This window comes from Heterodontus francisci, unplaced genomic scaffold (genome assembly GCF_036365525.1).
Source record: "Heterodontus francisci isolate sHetFra1 unplaced genomic scaffold, sHetFra1.hap1 HAP1_SCAFFOLD_162, whole genome shotgun sequence".
NCBI lineage: Eukaryota > Metazoa > Chordata > Chondrichthyes > Heterodontiformes > Heterodontidae > Heterodontus > Heterodontus francisci.
This window is the reverse complement of record NW_027140217.1, coordinates 1364637-1373008: the sequence shown is the minus strand read 5'-3', so window position 1 is coordinate 1373008 and position 8372 is coordinate 1364637.

The following is an 8372-nucleotide window of genomic DNA, read 5'->3' as shown; positions in this document are numbered from 1 at the left end:
ATAAAGAGTGTCAGAGAGTGTCAGAGAGTGTCAGAGAGTTATAGTGAGTGTCAGAGAGTGTCAGAGAGTGTTAGAGAGTGTCAGAGAGTGATAGAGAGTGTCAGAGAGTGTCAGAGAGTGATAGAGAGTGATAGAGAGTGATACAGAGTTTCAGAGAGTGTCAGAGAGTGTCAGAGAGTGTCAGAGAGTGTCAGAGAGTGATAGAGAGTGTCAGAGAGTGTCAGAGAGTGATAGAGAGTGTCAGAGAGTGTCAGAGAGTGATAGTGAGTGTCAGAGAGTGTCAGAGAGTGTCAGACAGTGTCTGAGAGTGTCAGAGAGTGATAGAGAGTGTCAGAGAGTGTCAGAGAGTGATAGAGAGTGATAGAGAGTGTCAGAGAGTGTCAGAGAGTGTCAGAGAGTGATAGTGAGTGTCAGAGAGTGTCAGAGATGTCAGAGAGTGATAGAGAGTGATAGAGAGTTTCAGAGAGTGTCAGAGAGTGTCTGCGAGTGTCAGAGAGTGATAGAGAGTGTCAGAGAGTGTCAGAGAGTGATAGAGAGTGATAGAGAGTGTCAGAGAGTGTCAGAGAGTGTCAGAGAGTGTCAGAGAGTGATAGAGAGTGATAGAGAGGGATAGAGAGTGTCAGAGAGTGTCAGAGAGTGATCGAGAGTGATAGAGAGTGATAGAGAGTGTCAGAGAGTGATAGAGAGTGATAGAGAGTGTAAGAGAGTGTCAGAGAGTGATAGTGAGTGTCAGAGAGTGTCAGAGAGTGATAGAGAGTGTCAGAGAGTGATAGAGAGTGTCAGAGAGTGTCAGAGAGTGATAGAGAGTGATAGAGAGTTTAAGAGAGTGTCAGAGAGTGTCTGAGAGTGTCAGAGAGTGATAGAGAGTGTCAGAGAGTGATAGATAGTGATAGAGAGTTTCAGAGAGTGTCAGAGAGTGTCTGAGATTGTCAGAGAGTGATAGAGAGTGTCAGAGAGTGTCAGAGAGTGATAGAGAGTGATAGAGAGTGTCAGAGAGTGTCAGAGAGTGTCAGAGAGTGATAGAGAGTGATAGAGAGTTTCAGAGAGTGTCAGAGAGTGTCTGAGAGTGTCAGAGAGTGATAGAGAGTGTCAGAGAGTGTCAGAGAGTGATAGAGAGTGATAGAGAGTGTCAGAGAGTGTCAGAGAGTGTCAGAGAGTGATAGAGAGTGATAGAAGTGTTTCAGAAAGTGTTAAAGAGTGTCAGAGAGTGTCTGAGCGTGTCAGAGAGTGATAGAGAGTGTCAGAGAGTGTCAGAGAGTGATAGAGAGTGATAGAGAGTTTCAGAGAGTGTCAGAGAGTGTCAGAGAGTGTCAGAGAGTGATAGAGAGTGTCAGAGAGTGTCAGAGAGTGATAGAGAGTGATAGAGAGTGTCAGAGAGTGTCAGAGAGTGTCAGAGAGTGATAGTGAGTGTCAGAGAGTTTCAGAGAGTGTCAGAGAGTGATAGAGAGTGATAGAGAGTTTCAGAGAGTGTCAGAGAGTGTCTGAGAGTGTCAGAGAGTGATAGAGAGTGATAGAGTGTGTGAGAGAGTGTCAGAGAGTGATAGAGAGTGATAGAGAGTGTCAGAGAGTGTCAGAGAGTGTCAGAGATTGATAGTGAGTGTCAGAGAGTGTCAGAGAGTGATAGAGAGTGATAGAGAGTGTCAGAGAGTGATAGAGAGTGTCAGAGAGTGTCAGAGAGTGATAGAGAGTGATAGAGAGTGTCAGAGAGTGTCTGAGAGTGTCAGAGAGTGATAGAGATTGATAGAGAGTGTCAGAGAGTGTCAGAGAGTGATAGAGAGTGATAGAGAGTGTCAGAGAGTGTCAGAGAGTGTCAGAGAGTGATAGTGCGTGTCAGAGAGTGTCAGAGAGTGATAGAGAGTGTCAGAGAGTGATAGAGAGTGTCAGAGAGTGTCAGAGAGTGATGGAGAGTGATAGAGGGTTTCAGAGAGTGTCAGAAAGTGTCTGAGAGTGTCAGAGAGTGATAGAGAGTGTCAGAGAGTGTCAGAGAGTGATAGAGAGTGTCAGAGAGTGTCAGAGAGTGATAGTGAGTGTCAGAGAGTGTCAGAGAGTGTCAGAGAGTGATAGAGAGTGATAGAGAGTTTCAGAGAGTGTCAGAGAGTGTCTGAGAGTGTCAGAGAGTGATAGAGAGTGATAGAGAGTGTCAGAGAGTGTCAGAGAGTGATAGAGAGTGATAGAGAGTGTCAGAGAGTGTCAGAGAGTGATAGTGAGTGTCAGAGAGTGTCAGACTGTGTCAGAGAGTGATAGAGAGTGTCAGAAAGTGATTGTGAGTGTCAGAGAGTGATAGAGAGTGATGGAGAGTGATAGAGAGTGTCAGAGAATGTCAGAGAGTGATAGAGAGTTATAAAGAGTGTCAGAGAGTGTCAGAGAGTGTCAGAGAGTGTCAGAGAGTGATAGCGAGTGTCAGAGAGTGATAGAGAGTGATAGAGAGTGATAGAGAGTTTCAGAGAGTGATAGTGAGTGTCTGAGAGTGTCAGAGAGTGATAGAGAGTGATAGAGAGTGTCAGAGAGTGTCAGAGAGTGATAGAGAGTGATAGAGAGTGTCAGAGAGTGTCAGAGAGTGTCAGAGAGTGATAGTGAGTGTCAGAGAGTGTCAGAGAGTGATAGAGAGTGATAGAGAGTGTCAGAGAGTGATAGAGAGTGTCAGAGAGTGTCAGAGAGTGATAGAGAGTGATAGAGAGTGTCTGAGAGTGTCAGAGAGTGATAGAGAGTGATAGAGAGTGTCAGAGAGTGTCAGAGAGTGTCAGAGAGTGATAGAGAGTGATAGAGAGTGTCAGAGAGTGTCAGAGAGTGTCAGAGAGTGATTGAGAGTGTCAGAGAGTGATAGAGAGTGTCAGAGAGTGATAGAGAGTGTCAGAGAGTGTCAGAGAGTGATAGAGAGTTTCAGAGAGTGTCAGAGAGTGTCAGAGAGTGTCAGAGAGTGTCAGAGAGTGATAGCGAGTGTCAGAGAGTGATAGAGAGTGATAGAGAGTGATAGAGAGTTTCAGAGAGTGATAGTGAGTGTCTGAGAGTGTCAGAGAGTGATAGAGAGTGATAGAGAGTGTCAGAGAGTGTCAGAGAGTGATAGAGAGTGATAGAGAGTGTCAGAGAGTGTCAGAGAGTGTCAGAGAGTGATAGTGAGTGTCAGAGAGTGTCAGAGAGTGATAGAGAGTGATAGAGAGTGTCAGAGAGTGATAGAGAGTGTCAGAGAGTGTCAGAGAGTGTCAGAGAGTGTCAGAGAGTGATAGCGAGTGTCAGAGAGTGATAGAGAGTGATAGAGAGTGATAGAGAGTTTCAGAGAGTGATAGTGAGTGTCTGAGAGTGTCAGAGAGTGATAGAGAGTGATAGAGAGTGTCAGAGAGTGTCAGAGAGTGATAGAGAGTGATAGAGAGTGTCAGAGAGTGTCAGAGAGTGATAGTGAGTGTCAGAGAGTGTCAGAGAGTGATAGAGAGTGATAGAGAGTGTCAGAGAGTGATAGAGAGTGTCAGAGAGTGTCAGAGAGTGATAGAGAGTGATAGAGAGTGTCTGAGAGTGTCAGAGAGTGATAGAGAGTGATAGAGAGTGTCAGAGAGTGTCAGAGAGTGTCAGAGAGTGATAGAGAGTGATAGAGAGTGTCAGAGAGTGTCAGAGAGTGTCAGAGAGTGATTGAGAGTGTCAGAGAGTGATAGAGAGTGTCAGAGAGTGATAGAGAGTGTCAGAGAGTGTCAGAGAGTGATAGAGAGTTTCAGAGAGTGTCAGAGAGTGATAGAGAGTGTCAGAGAGTGATAGAGAGTGTCAGAGAGTGTCAGAGAGTGATAGAGAGTGATAGAGAGTGTCAGAGAGTGTCAGAGAGTGATAGTGAGTGTCAGAGAGTGTCAGAGAGTGTCAGAGAGTGATAGAGAGTGACAGAGAGCTTCAGAGAGTGTCAGAGAGTGATAGAGAGTGTCAGAGAGTGATAGAGAGTGATAGAGAGTGTCAGAGAGTGTCAGAGAGTGATAGAGAGTGATAGAGAGTGTCAGAGAGTGTCAGAGAGTGATAGTGAGTGTCAGAGAGTGTCAGAGAGTGTCAGAGAGTGATAGAGAGTGATAATGAGTTTCAAAGAGTGTCAGAGAGTGTCTGAGAGTGTCTGAGAGTGTCAGAGAGTGTCTGAGAGTGTCAGAGAGTGATGGAGAGTGATAGAGAGTGATAGGGAGTGTCAGAGAGCGACAGAGAGTGATAGAGACTGTCAGAGAGTGTCAGAGAGTGATAGAGAGTGATAGAGAGTTTCTGAGAGTGATAGAGAGTGTCAGAGAGTGTCAGAGAGTGATGGAGAGTGATAGAGAGTGAAAGAGAGTGTTAGAGAGTGCCAGAGAGTGTCAGAGAGTGATAGAGAGTGATAGAGAGTGTCAGAGATTGTCAGAGAGTGATAGAGAGTGATAGAGAGTTTCAGAGAGTGTCAGAGAGTGATAGTGAGTGTCTGAGAGTGTCAGATAGTGTCAAAGAGTGTCAGAGAGTGATGGACAGTGATAGAGAGTGATAGAGAGTGATAGAGAGTGTCAGAGTGTGTCAGAGAGTGATAGAGAGTGATAGAGAGATTCAGAGAGTGTTAGAGAGTGTCAGAGAGTGATAGTGAGTGTCAGAGAGTGTCAGAGAGTGATAGAGAGTGATGGAGAGTTTCAGAGAGTGTCAGAGAGTGTCTGAGAGTGTCTGAGAGTGTCAGAGAGTGTCTGAGAGTGTCAGAGAGTGATGGAGAGTGATAGAGAGTGATAGAGAGTGTCAGAGAGCGATAGAGAGTGTCAGAGAGTGTCAGAGAGTGTCAGAGAGTGATGGAGAGTGATAGAGAGTGATAGAGAGTGTCAGAGAGCGATAGAGAGTGATAGAGACTGTCAGAGAGTGTCAGAGAGTGATAGAGAGTGATAGAGTGTTTCAGAGAGTGATAGAGAGTGATAGAGAGTGTCAGAGAGTGTCAGACAGTGTCAGAGAGTGATAGAGAGTGATAGAGACTGTCAGAGAGTGTCAGAGAGTGTCAGAGAGTGATAGAGAGTGATAGAGAGTATCAGAGAGTGATAGAGAGTGTCAGAGAGTGTCAGAGAGTGTCAGAGAGTGATGGAGAGTGATAGAGAGTGATAGAGAGTGTCAGAGAGCGATAGAGAGTGATAGAGACTGTCAGAGAGTGTCAGAGAGTGTCAGAGAGTGATAGAGAGTGATAGAGAGTTTCAGAGAGTGATAGAGAGTGATAGAGAGTGTCAGAGAGTTTCAGAGAGTGATAGAGAGTGATAGAGAGTGTCAGAGAGTGTCAGAGAGTGATAGTGAGTGTCAGAGAGTGTCAGAGAGTGTCAGAGAGTGATAGAGAGTGATAATGAGTTTCAAAGAGTGTCAGAGAGTGTCTGAGAGTGTCTGAGAGTGTCAGAGAGTGTCTGAGAGTGTCAGCGAGTGATGGAGAGTGATAGAGAGTGATAGGGAGTGTCAGAGAGCGACAGAGAGTGATAGAGACTGTCAGAGAGTGTCAGAGAGTGTCAGAGAGTGATAGAGAGTGATAGAGAGTTTCGGAGAGTGATAGAGAGTGTCAGAGAGTGTCAGAGAGTGATGGAGAGTGATAGAGAGTGATAGAGAGTGTTAGAGAGTGCCAGAGAGTGTCAGAGAGTGATAGAGAGTGATAGAGAGTGTCAGAGAGTGTCAGAGAGTGATAGAGAGTGATAGAGAGTTTCAGAGAGTGTCAGAGAGTGTCAGAGAGTGATAGTGAGTGTCTGAGAGTGTCAGATAGTGTCAAAGAGTGTCAGAGAGTGATGGAGAGTGATAGAGAGTGATAGAGAGTGATAGAGAGTGCCAGAGAGTGTCAGAGAGTGATAGAGAGTGATAGAGAGTTTCAGAGATTGTCAGAGAGTGTCAGAGAGTGATAGTGAGTGTCTGAGAGTGTCAGAGAGTGTCAGAGAGTGATGGAGAGTGATGGAGAGTGATAGAGAGTGATAGAGAGTGATAGAGAGTGATAGAGAGTGATTGAGAGTTTCAGAGAGTGTCAGAGAGTGATAGAGAGTGATAGAGAGTGATAGAGAGTGATAGAGAGTGTCAGAGAGTGTCAGAGAGTGATAGTGAGTGTCAGAGAATGTCAGAGAGTGTCAGAGAGTGATAGAGAGTGATAATGAGTTTCAAAGAGTGTCAGAGAGTGTCTGAGAGTGTCTGAGAGTGTCAGAGAGTGTCTGAGAGTGTCAGAGAGTGATGGAGAGTGATAGAGAGTGATAGAGATTGTCAGAGAGTGACAGAGAGTGATAGAGACTGTCAGAGAGTGTCAGAGAGTGTCAGAGAGTGATAGAGAGTGATAGAGTGTTTCGGAGAGTGATAGAGTGTGTCAGAGAGTGTCAGAGAGTGATAGAGAGTGATAGAGAGTGTCAGAGAGTGTCAGAGTGTGTCAGAGAGTGATAGTGAGTGTCTGAGAGTGTCAGATAGTGTCAAAGAGTGTCAGAGAGTGATGGAGAGCGATAGAGAGTGATAGAGAGTGATAGAGAGTGCCAGAGAGTGTCAGAGAGTGATAGAGAGTGATAGAGAGTGTCAGAGAGTGTCAGAGAGTGATAGAGAGTGATAGAGAGTTTCAGAGAGTGTCAGAGAGTGTCAGAGAGTGATAGTGAGTGTCTGAGAGTGTCAGATCGTGTCAAAGAGTGTCAGAGAGTGACGAAGAGTGATAGAGAGTGATAGAGAGTGATAGAGAGTGCCAGAGAGTGTCAGAGAGTGATAGAGAGTGATAGAGAGTTTCAGAGAGTGTCAGAGAGTGTCAGAGAGTGATAGTGAGTGTCTGAGAGTGTCAGAGAGTGTCAGAGAGTGATGGAGAGTGATAGAGAGTGATAGAGAGTGTCAGAGAGTGTCAGAGAGTGATAGAGAGTGATAGAGAGTTTCAGAGAGTGTCAGTGCGTGATAGAGAGTGATAGAGAGTGTCAGAGAGTGTCAGTGAGTGATAGAGAGTGACAGACAGTTTCAGAGAGTGTCAGAGAGTGTCAGAGAGTGATAGTGAGTGTCTGAGAGTGTCAGAGAGTGTCAGAGAGTGATAATGAGTATCAGAGAGTGTCAGAGAGTTTCAGAGAGTGTCAGAGACTTTCAGAGAGTTTCAGAGAGTGTCAGATAGTGTCAAAGAGTCTCAGAGAGTGATGGAGAGTGATAGAGAGTGATAGAGAGTGTCAGAGAATGATAATGAGTGTCAGAGAGTGTCAGAGAGTTTCAGAGAGTGTCAGAGAGTTTCAGAGAGTTTCAGAGAGTGTCAGAGAGTGTCAAAGAGTGTCAGAGAGTGATGGAGAGTGATAGAGAGTGATAGAGAGTGCCAGAGAGTGTCAGAGAGTGATAGAGAGTGATAGAGAGTTTCAGAGAGTGTCAGAGAGTGTCAGAGAGTGATAGTGAGTGTCTGAGAGTGTCAGAGAGTGATGGAGAGTGATAGAGAGTGATAGAGAGTGCCAGAGAGTGTCAGAGAGTGATAGAGAGTGATAGAGAGTTTCAGAGAGTGTCAGAGAGTGTCAGAGAGTGATAGTGAGTGTCTGAGAGTGTCAGAGAGTGTCAGAGAGTGATGGAGAGTGATAGAGAGTGATAGAGAGTTTCAGAGAGTGTCAGAGAGTGATAGAGAGTGATAGCGAGTGTCAGAGAGTGTCAGAGAGCGATAGAGAGGGATAGAGAGTGTCAGAGAGTGTCAGAGAGTGTCAGAGAGTGATAGAGAGTGTCAGAGAGTGTCAGAGAGTGTCAGAGAGTGATAGAGAGTGATAGAGAGTTTCAGAGAGTGTCAGAGAGTGTCAGAGAGTGTCTGAGAGTGTCAGAGAGTGATAGAGAGTGATAGAGAGTGTCAGAGTGTGTCAGAGAGTGTCAGAGAGCGATAGAGAGGGATAGAGAGTGTCAGAGAGTGTCAGAGAGTGTCAGAGAGTGATAGAGAGTGATAGAGAGTTTCAGAGAGTGTCAGAGAATGTCAGAGAGTGCCTGAGATTGTCTGAGAGTGATAGAGAGTGATAGAGAGTTTCAGAGAGTGTCAGAGAGTGTCAGAGAGTGTCTGAGATTGTCTGAGAGTGATAGAGAGTGACAGAGAGTTTCAGAGATTGTCAGAGAGTGATAGAGAGTTTCAGAGATTGTCAGAGAGTGTCAAAGAGTGTCAGAGAGTGATGGAGAGTGATAGAGAGTGATAGAGAGTGCCAGAGAGTGTCAGAGAGTGATAGAGAGTGATAGAGAGTTTCAGAGAGTGTCAGAGAGTGTCAGAGAGTGATAGTGAGTGTCTGAGAGTGTCAGAGAGTGTCAGAGAGTAATGGAGAGTGATAGAGAGTGTCAGAGAGTGTCAGAGAGTGATAGAGAGTGATAGAGAGTTTCAGAGAGTGTCAGAGAGTGATAGAGAGTGATAGAGAGTGTCAGAGAGTGTCAGAGAGTGATCGAGAGTGTCTGAGAGTTTCAGAGAGTGTCAGAGAGTGTCAGAGAGCGAT